The following is a 15008-nucleotide window of genomic DNA, read 5'->3' as shown; positions in this document are numbered from 1 at the left end:
AGTCTATCTAATCTAAAGAAGAGAAACAAGAAAAAGAAAAAAAAGACACATGGGTTGCCTCCCAAGAAGCGCCTAATTTAACATTGCGGCACGATGCAGATTACCAATCACTTGAAATGAAGAACCGCCACAATGTGGCCATCATCAACCTTGCCAAGATAATGTTTAACCCGGTGTCCATTGACTCTAAAAACCTCATCATTCTTATTTTCCAAATATAGAGCACCAAAGGGGGATACATCACCACTTCAACGAGACCACTCCATTTTGACTTCAACTTGCCCAAAAACATCCGTAACCGGGAATTGAACAAAAGCAGAAGATCACGCTCTTTAAACTACTTGTTGTGGATATACTTGTGATGGAGGTACTTCATGTTCTCCTTGTAAAGGGACGAACTTGTGTAGGCATTATACCGGAATTCATCAAGCTCATTCAAATGTGCCACTCTTAAGTTTGCAGCGATATCCCACTCAAGGTTCAACTTCTTCAAAGCCCACATGGCCTTATGCTCAAGTTCTACCGGAAGATGACACGCCTTCCCAAACACCAATCGATATGGAGACATCCCAATCGGTGTCTTGTAGGCCGTCCCATAAGCCCAAAGAGCATGATCAAGTTTTCTTGACCAATCTGTCCGGTTGGCATTCACAGTTTTTGACAAAATACTCTCGATTTCCCAGTTGGAGACTTCAACCTGTCCGCTTTCTTGAGGATGGTAGGGGTTTGAGACTTTATGAGTGACACCATACTTGGTGAGTAAGGTATCAAAAGCCCGGTTGAAAAAATGCGAACCCCCATCACTAATAATGGCCCTTGGAGTACCAAACCTTGTGAAGATGTTCTTTTTCAAGAATGCCACCACACTTCGAGCTTCGTTGTTGGGTAAAGCCACGGTTTCAACCCATTTTGACACATAATCCACAACTACCAAAATGTATGTGTTCCAACAAGAGCTCAAGAACGGTCCAATGAAATCAATACCCCAAACATTAAAGATATCAATCTCCAAGATGGTGGTGAGGGGCATCCATTCTTATTAGAAATCCCACCAGCGCTTTGGCATTCATCACAACGCTTGACAAGATCACTAGCGTCCTTGTAGAGAGTAGGCCAATAGAATCCACAACTCAACACTTTTGTAGCCGTTCTAGCTCCACCATGGTGACCACCATACGCTGAAGAGTGGTAAGCCTCAAGAATTCCCATTTGTTCTTCCTCCGGCACACATCGCCGGATCACACCATCGGTACATATTCGGAAAAGATACGGCTTATCCCAATAACAGTCCAAGCAATCCCGTTTAAGCTTCTTCCTTTGGTTTGAAGAGAACTCATTCGGTACAATGTCGCTCATAAGATGATTGACTCGATCGGAAAACCATGGCATCCCGGTCATTGAAACGGCTAGGAGTCGCTCGTCAGGAAATGAATCATTTATCTCAAGGCTGTCATGTGGCCTCCCCTCCTCCTCTAATCGGGACAAGTGGTCCGCCACTTGATTTTTACTACCCTTGCGGTCTTGAATCTCTAGATCAAACTCTTGCAATAGTAGCACCCACCGCATCAACCTTGCTTTGGAATCTTTCTTGCTCATCAAATATCGAAGCGCCATATGGTCGGTGTGAAAAATCACGTTAGTACCTATCAAGTGCGGCCAGAACTTCTCCATAGCAAAAACAATAGCAAGTAGCTCCTTTTTGGTCACTGTGTAGTTGACTTGGGCATCATTCATGGTCTTGCTAGCATAGTAGACCAGATGGAAGATTTTGTCGATTCTTTGGCCCAACACCGCTCCAATCGCCACATCACTAGCATCACACATGAGCTCAAAAGACAAGCTCCAATCCTATGCGGTAATAATAGGAGTAGTAGTCAAGTTGAACTTAAGCAATTCGAATGCCTTCATACAATCTTCATTGAAATGGAACTTGGCATCCTTCTCCAAACATTTGCACAATGGGTTTACCACCTTGGAAAAGTCCTTGATGAATCGGCGATAGAAACCTGCATGACCCAAGAAGCTCCTCACTCCCTTTACAAATGTAGGGGGAGGGAGTTTGGAGATCACCTCAATCTTGTCCTTGTCAACCTCAATAGCATGCATTGAAATTTTATGGCTGAGGACAATGCCTTCCTCGACCATGAAGTGACACTTCTCCCAATTCAACACCAAATTTGTCTCCTCACATCTAGCCAGAACCTTATCCAAATTGTTCAAACGAATTCCCAACCATAGAAAAATCATGCATAAAGACCTCAAGGATATCCTACACCATGTCGCTGAAAATAGCCATCATACATCGTTGAAAAGTTGCTGATGCATTACATAACCCAAATGGCATCCTTGAAAACGAGTGTACCATAAGGACATGTGAAAGTCGTCTTCTCTTGGTCCTTGGGAGCAATAAGAATTTGATTGTAGCCGGAGTATCCATCAAGGAAGCAATATAAAGCACGTCCGGCCAACCTATCGAGCATTTGGTCAAGAAATGAAAGCGGGAAATGATCATTTCGAGTGACTTTGTTGAGTTTCCTATAGTCCATGCACACTCTCCACCCGGTAACGGTTCTTGTGGGGATCAATTCATTCTTGTCATTTGTTACCACATTCATGCCCCCTTACTTTGGGACACATTGCACCAGAGAGGTCCACGAGCTATCAGAAATGGGGTAAATAACCCCGGCATCCAACCACTTAATTACCTCCTTCTTCACCACCTCTTGCATTGCTTCATTTAGCCTAATTTGATGTTCAACGGAGGGTTTTGCACCCTCCTCCAAAATAATCTTGTGCATGCAAAAGGCAAGGCTTATGCCCTGGATATTCGCCAAAGTCCATCCGATTGCTCTTTTTCTCCTTTGTAGCACCTCTAATGTAGACTCTACCTGCATGTTAGTTAAAGAAGAGGAAAGAATAACTGGTAAAGTTGAAGAAGGGCCAAGGAATTTTACCTGAGATGCGGAGGCAATGGCTTTAACTCCAATGTGGGAGGTTCCTTGATTGATGGTTTTGTTGGAGGAGTCTTCCGGTTCTCAAGATCCAAAGATAGCTTTCGGGGCTCATAAGTGTACGACCCCATGTCGTGCAATGCGTTTACACACTCCACATAGCCATCACTCTCCTCATCATTATCAAGGTTGAGCAAAACGGCTTCCAATTTGTTCAACATTCATTGTGGCACTAGCATCATCAACAATCACATTCGTCACCAAATCTCCAAACGAACAAACTTCATTACTATTTGGTTGCCTCATCGATTTGCACACATGGAAGATCACCTTTTCGTTACCCACCGGAAAAGTGAGCTCATCAGCTTCCACATCAATAAGAGCCTTCCCCGTAGCAAGGAAAGGTCTACCCAAAATGATAGGCACCTCATAATCCACTACACAATCAAGGATCACAAAGTCCGCTGGGAGGATAAACTTATCAACTCGAACCAACACATCATCAATAATACCCAAAGGCCTCTTTGTTGTTCGTTCTGCCATTTGCAACCTCATGGATGTGGGTCTTGGTTGTCCAATTCCAAAAGTTTTGAACACCGAGTAGGGCATCAAGTTGATACTTGCCCCAAGATCACATAATGCTTTGGCAAAGTCAGCACTCCCAATAGTGCAAGGGATTGTGAAAGCTCCCGGGTCTTCCAACTTAGGAGCCATTGAGTGCACAATAGCACTCACTTAATGTGTCATCTTAATTGTTTCACAATTCATCTATCTTTTCTTGGTTACCAAATCCTTCATGAATTTTGCATATCCCGGCATTTGTTCCAAGGCTTCAACCAACGACACATTAATAGACAAACTCTTCATCATATCAATAAACTTTTTGAAATGGTTCTCACTGTTTTGCTTTGCAAGCCTTTGAGGGTATGGAGGAGGAGGCCTTGGCATTGTTGCCTTAGCCTTTGGCACTACCGGTTCCGGCATGTCAACCACGTGTTCCCTAGACGGGTTCACTTCTTCTTGTGTCTCCTCCACACTTTCATCTCTATCAATTCTCACTTCTTCATTAGCTTGAACCACATTGCTTGGGATTTCATCTTCTTGAACCACAACATCTTCATCCACAATTCTTCTTTGATTTGAGGTGGTTGCATCTTCACCTTTCCCACTTCTAGTAGTCACGGCCATAGCATGTCCTGTATTATTCCCACTCTTCGGGTTTACAATCGTATTAGTAGGTAGTGCCCCCTTAGGACCAGTGTTCAAAGCTTGCGAGATTTGGCCTAATTGAACCTCCAAATTGCGGATAGAAGTGTTGTGAGAGGCTATTTGAGCATCGGAGTCGGCATTCTTCTCCATCATTTGTTTAAACATATTTTCAATTCTACCCATCTCATTGTTAGAAGAGCTCGGACCTTGAGAAGGATATGGAGGTGGATTGCTCGATTGTTGGAACATCGGGGGCCTTTGAAAACCCGACCCCCGGTTGTTGTTGTTGTTCTACCCTCCTTGGTTATTACCTCCGCAATTTCTTTTGTTGTTGCCAACCCAATTGCCTTGGTTACCTCGATTATTCCAATTTCTTTGATTATTGTTACCACCACTCCAATTGCCTTGGTGGTTTTGGTTGTTCCAGTTTCCTTGGTTTCCTTGTGACCTCCATTGTTGTTGATTTGTCTTTGAGCATTGTTTTTTTGACCTTGATAATTGCTGACATATTGAACTTCGTCTTCTTGCTCATTGAACGAATCACCTTGATCATAACCACTATCATCTTGCATGAATTGTTCCTGACTGTTTTGCATTTGTTGACCTTGTTGCCTTCTCTTGTTTACCATCATATTCACACCTTCAATTGAATTCATTTGGTTTGGCCCTTAAACTTGTTGAAGGTGAGTTTTGGCTAGTTGGTTCATGGTAGTTGTCAACTCGGCAATAGCTTGCCCATGATCATGTAGCTCCTTGTGTAGGTGAATAACATTAAGGTCACCTTGCGGAACATTGGCTCTACTTTGCCATGCCAAAGAGGTATCCGCCATCACATCAAGAAATTTCACAAGCTTCGGCATAAGGCGTGTTCAAGAAGTTCCCTCTGTCGAGTTGATTTACCACACATTGATTTGTTGTGTTGATCTCCCTGTAGAAGCTTTGTTGGATCATGGCCTCGGTCGTATCATTGTTTGGGCACTCTTTGACCATGGTACGATATCTTTCTCAAATCTCGTGCAATGGCTCATTGGGTTCTCGCTTGAATGCAAGAACTCATCCCGAAGTGTCGCCATATGTCCCAGAGAGAAGAATTTGGAAATGAACTTCTCCGCCAACTCATCCCAAGTGTGGATGGAATGATTGTAAAATCTCTCTAATCAGTCCAATGCCTTCCCCCGTAGAGAAAAGGGGAATAGTGTCATGTCACGACCCAAACTGGAAGGCCATGACTGGCCCGGGCCATACCTTTCGAGCACCAACGCATTTTATCTGACCTTTCTTAATATCTATAAGGGTTGACGAGATCAATATAAATTGGTAGACTTGAATCCTAAACGACCAAAAATGACAGATAATGGCATGAACATATATAATATGGGGCCGACAAGACTGTCATGAAACTATATATAAGGTACGAGCTGACAAGCTGCCATGAGAGACTATACAACAAAAATCAGTCGACAAGGCAATCCAAACTATACATGAGTTGACACCTATCTATGAGCCTCTAAAGGAACATAAGTGCCGCAACATTGCCGGAACAGGGCCCCGACATACCCATAATGTCTATAACAAAAATGCATACCTAGATGTTACAGGTTGTATATTCTCTATCCTTGTTTACATTACTATTCTTACTTATGCTCTCCCGCCTTACATACTCAGTGCTTCATTCATACGGACGCCCTTTTTATTCGTGGACGCTGCATGTCGTGCCGCAGGTCCTGATAGACAGGTAGATGCAGCTTCCCCACCACAGTAGGCTGCCCAGTTCAGCGGTTATTGGAGAGATCATTTCTCCGTACTTGCCATGGTCTTGGTATGCATTTTTTATAGACATTATGGGTATGTCGAGGCCCCGTTCCAGCAATGTTGCAGCACTTATGCTCTTTTAGAGGCTCATAGACAGGTGTCGACTCATGTATAGTTTGGATTGCCTTGTCGGCTAATTTTTGTTGTATAGTCTCTCATGGCAGCTTATCAGCTCGTACCCTATATATAGTTTCATGACAGCCTTGTCTTCCCATGTAATGTATGTTCATGCCATTATCTGTCATTGTTGGTTGTTCATGGTTTATGTATACCATTTTTGTTGATCTCGTCGGCCCTTATAGATAATAAGAAAGCTTGGATAAAATGTATGTTGGTTCTCGGCAGGTATGGCATGGGTGCCAGTCATGGCCCTCCAGTTTGGCATGGGACATCTCAAACACAACGCATCCCCGGAGACATTTGTTTGCTTGCTCCCCCAACAAGTATTGACGAACCCTTTGAGATGCTTGTAAGAGTTTTGGCTCGGAGCCCCGGTGAAGAATCCCCATTGCTCAAGTAGTGTAAGCATCACATTGGTGATTTGGAAGTTGCCCGCTCATAAGTTGGTATTTACCAACATATCTCGTCTTTAAAATTAGGTTTTTGCTATGTTTGAGTGATAAAATCATGTGTTTAATATCATTTACTTTAAAATTACAGGTTCTATGTGATTTAGAAGTGATCTGGAAGAAACCAAGTGAAAATGAGTCAAAAAGAAGCTGAAAAGAAGAAAATCTGGAAAATGGCCTCAGGTGTCGCAATTGCGACACACACCTGGGAAATGCGAAGAAAGCAGAGATCGCAAATGCCAAAAGGTCTTCGCAAATGTGAAGTCAACCCAGGCCAACAGTCTTCGCAAATGCGATAAAGGACTTCGCAAATGCGAAGTCAAACCATACAGTCAATGTAAGGCCCCGTGAAATTTGTGCTCAAGGCATAACACTTCGTCGAGTCAAAATTTCCGTATATGTGTTGAGAATATGTAATATTTTACTGATTTTGCACTTAAAAACCAAGAGTCAAAATTTTCCAGAAAATTTCCATTATGCGGTCCAGAATGCGGTCGCAGATCAGTTATGCGGACCGCATTTCTGCCGCAGAGTAAAACAGAAGAATTGTCAAAATTGATGTTGAAGATGCGGACCATTATGCGATCGCATAACCAATATGCGGACCGCATAATCGTCACAGAAATTCCTCAAGAATTTGTGGAGGTCAGGTTTGCGGTGCAAAATGCGATCGCATAACAGGAATGCGGACCGCATTCATGTCGCAGACCCAAACAGACCCTTCAGAGTTTTGGGGGCACTTCTGCGGTCCAATTTGCGGACCGCATTTCGATTCTGCGATTGCAGATCTTGCTCGGGCTTTTATTTTTCTAAATTTTAAAACCCGACCCCCTTGTAATAAAACACCCCAACCCCTTATTTTTGACATTCTTCTGAAAAAAATAAGAAAGAGGAAGAGAGGGTTCTTGAGAGAGAATGCGATTTCCATCAATTTGGTTCTTCAAAACTATCCGGGCCGGGAAAATTCAAAGTAATTGTCCTCATCCCCATCCTTACAGGTAAATCCCTAACCTTTTTCCTTGATTTTCAGGTTTAAACTAAGGGAGGGGGGGAGTCTCATGCATTAATTCTGGAAAGTTATGGTTGAAATTGTGCATGCATGTCTATTAAAACCTAAAATCTAGTAGGAGTAATTGGGTGGGAGCAAAGACTTGTGCAAAGAAGGGGTTAATAACCTAAATATGTTCGGGTAGTGATTTTGAACCTTGAATTCTAAGTTATGTGTATTAATTTGTGCACTATATTGACGTTGCTAGATTATTTGGTGAATTGGAAGTAGAAATTAAAAAGGAATTCAGCTCCAGGTATGTATGGCTAACCTTGACCTTGTAAAATCGCCTTGTTGGTGTTCAAATGTTTGGTATGTGGCATCTACGTGGGTAAATTCGTGTGATTGGCATGATTGCGAATATGATATGTGGTATTAGTTGAGAAACAAATGACGGAAGGAAATTGTAAGTGATGCAACTGGAATAATTGTGATAGTAACATCTATGGCCTATTGTGGACAAGTATTACTGTAACGTAAAACACTTGTGAATTGTTGAATATGACGGAAATAGTATTAACGGTTATGGAGATACTTGTAAATTATTGTTGCTACTTCTTAAGAAGTGTTGTTGTGATATTTGTGAATTATTCATTGTTGTTGTTGTGATTGTTTGTGAAATGAAACTGTACGGTGGGATCGGGTTGCGCGCCGCAACATGAAGTAATAAGGTGTGGGTTGTGGTGATAAGGGTGGCCGAGGTAATAAGGGTGGAAAGTGATCGAAATCACTGTTGAAATGAAAAATATGAGCAAAAATGCGAAATTTATTGATGTGGAAATGTGGAAGGGGAAACAGGAGAGTTTGTAAAACTTGTTTGGCTCGATTGTTCCTTCTTATGGATTTGATTGTTGTTTCTATTACTGTTAATTACTTGTCTATGGCTTGACGTTTAATTGGCGCAAAGTTTGTTCATACATACCAGTACTATTCCAGTGTACTGACGCCCCTTTTGCCGGGGGCGCTACATTCATGTTATGATTGTTGGTGGATCCATAGCAGGTACTCCAGTCCACTGACCGTAGCTCCTCATCACTTTCCATCTGCTGAATTGGTGAGCCCCTTTCCTTTCGGGGCCCTGTGTGGCTCATGCCGCCTTTGTTTTGGGGATCTTGTCTTGATATTTGTATAAGGTATAGCCGGAGCCTTGTTACCGGCAAGTACTGTATCATCCTTTTTCAATGTTAGAGGCTTCGTAGACAGAAAATGTGGGTCATGAACTAAAGTGATATGTATCTTGTATGTTGGGCTATGTAAAATGTAAACCACGCTAAGAAATCACGTACCGTGCGTATGCTTTGTAATATAAAAAAGGTGTTTTTAATTGTAAATGGTTATTTCCTTTAGCCAATAAGTAATGAAAGAATGCGGGGTAACACGTGGGGTAGGAAAGGCACCCAGGTCTGCTTGACTGGGGCTACCCGATCGAGCGTCGGTCATGTCCTTCGAATTTGGGGTATGACAAACTTGGTATCAGAGCCAGAGGTTTTAAAGGAGTCCTAGGGTGTCTCGGACCCGTGTCTGGTAGAGCCCTACTTATCGGTGTGAAGTCGACCACATCTATAAGTGGGGGGCTGCATGGACATTTAGGAAATTTCCCACTTCTTTGTCATTCTGTATCATGCGGTGAAGTGAAATGTGAAAGTATCTATGTCTAACTCGTGCTTTGTTCCGAAATCTTTTCAGTAATGGCACCTAAGAAGAGAGCTAGACTCGGTGTTGGGGCCAATGCCACCCCGAGTGAGGCTGTGAATCATGTACCTGATGCCGTGGGTGAGAGTGACTCCCCGACCTTGAATCTGCCCGGTCCATCTATTCCAGATCCAAGCATTCCTGTTCCGGCTGCGGCAGAGGGTGCCACCATCCCTCTCGTCGATATTCCTGATTCTGATGCAGTTCCAGCTTCCGGTCCCGGGGTTTCTGATGGGGACCTTAGAGGAGCCATCCGTATGTTGACCTAGCTAGTGTCCGCCCAGGCCCAGAGATCTCATGATGCCCCTGTGTCCTCCAGCGGACAGGGAGATTCTGCCAGCTCCAGAGTCCACCAGTTTCTACGATTGGCCCCTCCAGAATTCTCAGGCACAGACCCAGAGGCTGATCCGCAGGATTTCCTTGATGAGATGTATAAGACCCTTCGAGTGATGAAGGCTACAGAGATAGAGGGGGTTGAGTTGGCTTCATATAGGTTGAGGGGAGTAGCGCGTTCGTGGTTTGAGATGTGGGAGGATTCCCGTGAGGAGGGAAGACCTCCGGCTAGATGGGACGAGTTTGTAGATGCCTTTATGGACCATTTCTTGCCTACTGAGACAATGGCAGCCCGTGCCACTGAGTTCGAGGTTCTCAAACAGGGCAGCATTAGTGTTTGGGAGTACCACATGGAGTTCGTGAGGTTGTCCAAGTATGCTCCTCAGTTAGTGTCGACCATGGATGCTCGAGTTCGGCGCTTCGTTCAGGGTCTTAGTCCTTTGGTGGTGAATGAGGTTGCTACAGCAGCCTTGCACTCAGATATGAATTATGGAAAGATTGTAGGATTCGCTCAGGCCATGGAGGCTAGAAAGTTGAAGATTCGGGCAGAAAGGGAGAGCAGCAGCAGGGCCCGGTCAATGGGCCACTAAGGGAGACCAGTTCCGGGGAGAGGGTCATCAGGGCCATCCCAGTCATATGCTCAGTCCTCAGCGAGTGCACCGCCATCTGTGCATAGTTATCAGTAGGGAAGTCATTCTAGACTAGGTTCAGACAGTAGGAGGTCCCGTCAGTCCGGTTGTCTAGGAGTGGGGTCTCAGCAGCGGGAGGGGGGGGGGGGGGCTACATGCCCCAAATGTGGGAGATTCCATACAGAGACTTGCTATTTGGATACCCTGGTATGTTATAGGTGCGGGGTAAGAGGTCACATCCAGCGGGACTGCCGTGCGCCCAGTCAGGGTATGGGTAGGGGATATTCCTAAGACTGCTTTCACAACTCGCTATGGTCACTTTGAATTCTTGGTCATGTCTTTTGGGCTAACCAACGCCCCGGTAGCTTTCATGGATCTTATGAATCGGGTTTTCAAGCCATTTCTAGACTCCTTTGTGATTGTTTTCATTGACGACATCCTCGTTTATTTGCGGAGCAGGGAGGATCATACCATTCACCTCAGAGCAGTATTGCATACTCTTCATCAGCACCAGTTGTACGCTAAGTTTTCAAAATGTGAATTTTGGTTGGAGTCCGTCACTTTTCTGGGTCATGTTGTTTCCAGTAAGGGGATTCAGGTGGATCCCCAGAAGATTGCAGCAATGAAGGATTGGCCTAGGCCCACGACCCCGACGGAGGTTCGTAGCTTCTTGGGTTTAGCCGGGTACTATCGGAGGTTTGTGGAGGGATTCTCTACCCTCGCCTCCCCATTGACTAAATTGACGCAGAAAGCAGTTAAGTTCCAGTGGTCCGACGCTTGTGAGAAAAGTTTTTAGGAATTGAAGTCAAGGTTGACCTCGGCACCGATATTGGCTTTGCCAAAAGGCACGGAAGGATTTGTGGTTTATTGTGATGCCTCAAAGGTTGGTTTGGGGTGTGTATTGATGCAACATGGGAAGGTTATAGCGTATGCTTCAAGGCAACTCAAGAATCACGAGAAGAATTACCCGATGCACGATTTGGAGCTTGCAGCAGTTGTATTTGCCTTGAAGATATGGCGGCATTATCTTTATGGGGTCCATGTGGATGTGTTCTCGGACCACAAGAGTCTCCAATATTTATTCAAATAGAAAGAGTTAAATTTGAGGCAGCGGCGGTGGTTAGAATTGATTAAAGATTATGATATGAACATCTTGTACCATCCAGGAAAGGCGAATGTGGTGGCCGACGCCCTCAGTCGGAAATCCATGGGTAGTTTGGCTCACTTGGGAGCGGATCAGAGGCTCCTGGCCCGGGAGGTTTATCAGTTGGCCAGTCTTGGGGTTTGCATTTCGACCCCGAATGAGGAGGAAATCATGGTGCATAACAGAGCAGAATTGTCGCTTGTAGCAGAAGTCAAGGAAAAGCAGTTCATTGACCCAGCATTGGCACAAATAAAGGAGGCAATTCTGAACAACAAAACTTCGGCATTTTCACTCGGCGGCAATGATGGTGTGTTACGAATGTCAGGGTAGGCTATGTGTCCCAGATGTGGATGACCTTCGGGAGAGGATAATGGCAGAGGCTCATCATTCCAGGTATTCGGTGCACCCAGGTTCCACGAAGATGTATCACGATCTCAGTGAGATTTATTGGTGGAGCGGTATGAAGAGGGGTGTGGCAGACTTTGTGTTTAAATGTCCAAATTGTCAGCAAGTAAAAGCTGAGCATCAGCGGCCCGGTGAGTTAACCCAGCTTATGGAAATACCAATGTGGAAATGGGAGATGATCAACATGGATTTCGTGGTAGGATTACCTCGCACTCAGCGCAAGTTCGACTCAATTTGGGTGATAGTGGATCGACTCACCAAATCAGCTCACTTCTTGCCAGTCAAGTCTACCGATACCGCAAAACAGTATGCTCGGTTGTACATAAAGGAAATAGTGAGGCTTCATGGTACTCCACTCTCTATTATTTCTTATCGAGAGGCTCAGTTCACAGCTAATTTTTGGAAGAAATTTCAGCAAGGTTTGGGTACTCAGGTGAATCTCAGCACGACTTTTCATCCGCAGACCGATGGCCAAGCAGAGCAGACTATTCAGACGCTTGAAGACATGTTGCGGGCTTGTGTCTTGGATTTCAAAGGTAATTGGGATGATCACTTGACCTTTATAGAATTTGCTTACAATAACAGTTTTCATGCTAGCATCCAAATGGTCCCATTTGAGGCATTGTACGGAAGGAGATACAGATCTCCGATCGGATGGTTCGAAGCAGGTGAAGCAGAATTGATAGGGCCGGATCTCGTGCATCAGGCTATGGAAAAAGTTAAAGTCATTCAGGAAAGGATGAAGACTGCTCAGAGTCGTCAGAAATCCTATGCGGACGTTCGTCGAAGGGGATTGGAGTTCCAAGTAGATGATTGGGTATTCTTGAAGGTGTCTCCTATGAAGAGAGTCATGCGATTTGGGTAGAAAGGGAAGCTGAGTCCTAGATATGTCGGGCCTTATCGGATCATTCAAAGGATCGGGCAAGTTGCTTATAGGCTGGAGTTGCCCCCTGAAATGTCCTTAGTGCACTCGGTGTTCCATGTGTCTATGCTAAGGAAAGTGGTCGGAGATCCGTCCTCCATTGTGCCAGTTGAAGACATCAAGGTTACTGAAGAGTTATTGTATGAAGAAATCCCGGTTGTTATTCTTGATAGTCAAGTCCGTAAATTGCGAAATAAGGAGATTGCTTCAGTTAAAGTGTTGTGGAGAAATCAACAAGTCGAGGAAGCCACGTGGGAAGCGGAAGATGAGATGAAAGAAAAATATCCCCATTTATTTGAGCAAGTCTAGTAGTGATCGTGCGAATTCTTGTCCCTAAGCGAAATGGTATTGTGTCCCGTTTGGTGCAAAGGCACCCCGTTTCTCCCCTAGATGCATTACTATTGTAATTCTTCAAGTTGTGCCAAAATTATATGTGTTGTGCTTGTTTGAATCATATGCCAACCTTTCTGGGTGAAATTTTGTAAGAACTCTTGTGATAAGTAATTGGCATGTGGTGGTATAGATTGGTAATAAGTGATTTGCAAGTGTGTAGTGAATCGAAATGGTTAAACTATGTAGGACTCATTGGAGTAATCAAACTATGTGCAAAAGTGTGTCAAATGATTGGATATGTGTAAGTAGAGGGGCAATAAATTGTGTACCAGCTATAAGGATAATAGGAACTGTGTAATGGTGCATAAAAATGTGTTTTGAGGGCTCTCTGACAGGTAGGTAGGTCCAAATTACAAAGGAAACTCTGGCAAAAATTTTCTAAAATATGGGAGTTAGTGGAAAATTTGGAAACTTGCATATCACGTTGTTCAGACCAACTGGTTTTCAAAAACCCTCATTCGAGGACGAATGATTTTAAGTGGGGGAGGATGTAAAGCCCCGTAAATTTTGTGCTCAAGGCATAACACTTCGTCGAGTCAAAATTTCCGTATATGTGTTGAGAATATGTAATATTTTACTGATTTTGCACTTAAAAATCAAGAGTCAAAATTTTCCAGAAAATTGCCATTATGCGGTCCAGAATGCGGTCGCAGATCAGTTATGCGGACCGCATTTCTGCCGCAGAGTGAAACACAAGAATTGTCAAAATTGATGTTGAAGTTGCAGACCATTATGCGATCGCATAACCAATATGCGGACCGCATAATCGTCGCAGAAATTCCTTAAGAATTTGTGGAGGTAGTTTTGCGGTGCAAAATGCGACCACATAACAGGAATGCGGACCGCATTCCTGTCGCAGACCCAAACAGACCCTTCAGAGTTTTGGGGGCACTTCTGCAGTCCAATTTGCGGACCGCATTTCGATTCTGCGATCGCAGATCTTGCTCGGGCTTCTATTTTTCTAAATTTTAAAACCCGACCCCTTGTAATAAAACACCCCAACCCCTCATTTTTAACATTCTTCTGAACAAAATAAGAAAGAGGAAGAGAGGGTTCTTGAGAGAGAAAGCGATTTCCATCAATTTGGTTCTTCAAAACTATCTGGGCCGGGAAAATTCAAAGTAATTGTCCTCATCCCCATCCTTACAGGTAAATCCCTAACCTTTTTCCTTGATTTTCAGGTTTAAACTGGGGGGGGGGGGGGAGTCCCATGCATTAATTCTTGAAAGTTATAGTTGAAGTTGTGCATGCATGTCTATTAAAACCTAAAATCTAGTAGGAGTAATTGGGTGGGAGCAAAGACTTGTGCAAAGAAGGGGTTAATAACCTAAATATGTTCGGGTAGTGATTTTGAACCTTGAATTCTAAGTTATGTGTACTAATTTGTGCACTATATTGACGTTGCTAGATTATTTGGTGAATTGGAAGTAGAAATTAAAAAGGAATTCAGCTCCAAGTATGTATGGCTAACCTTGACCTTGTAAAATCGCCTTGTTGGTGTTCAAATGTTTGGTATGTGGCATCTACGTGGGTAAATTGTGAAATTCGTGGTTGGCATGATTGCGAATATGATATGTGGTATTAGCTGAGAAACAAATGACGGAAGGAAATTGTAAGTGATGCAACTGGAATAATTGTGATAGTAACATCTATGGCCTATCGTGGACAAGTATTGCTGTAACGTAAAACACTTGTGAATTGTTGAATATGATGGAAATAGTATTAACAGTTATGGAGATACTTGTAAATTATTGTTGCTACTTCTTATGAAGTGTTGTTGTGATCTTTGTGAATTGTTCATTGTTGTTGTTGTGATTGTTTGTGAAATGAAACTGTACGGTGGGATCGGGTTGCGCGCCGCAACACGAAGTAATAAGGTGTGGATTGTGGTGATAAGGGTG

The sequence above is a fragment of the Nicotiana attenuata genome, unplaced genomic scaffold, assembly GCF_001879085.1.
Source record: "Nicotiana attenuata strain UT unplaced genomic scaffold, NIATTr2, whole genome shotgun sequence".
Classification (NCBI taxonomy): Eukaryota; Viridiplantae; Streptophyta; class Magnoliopsida; order Solanales; family Solanaceae; genus Nicotiana; species Nicotiana attenuata.
The sequence above is the reverse complement of the archived record's forward strand: the minus strand, read 5'-3'. Positions refer to the sequence as shown.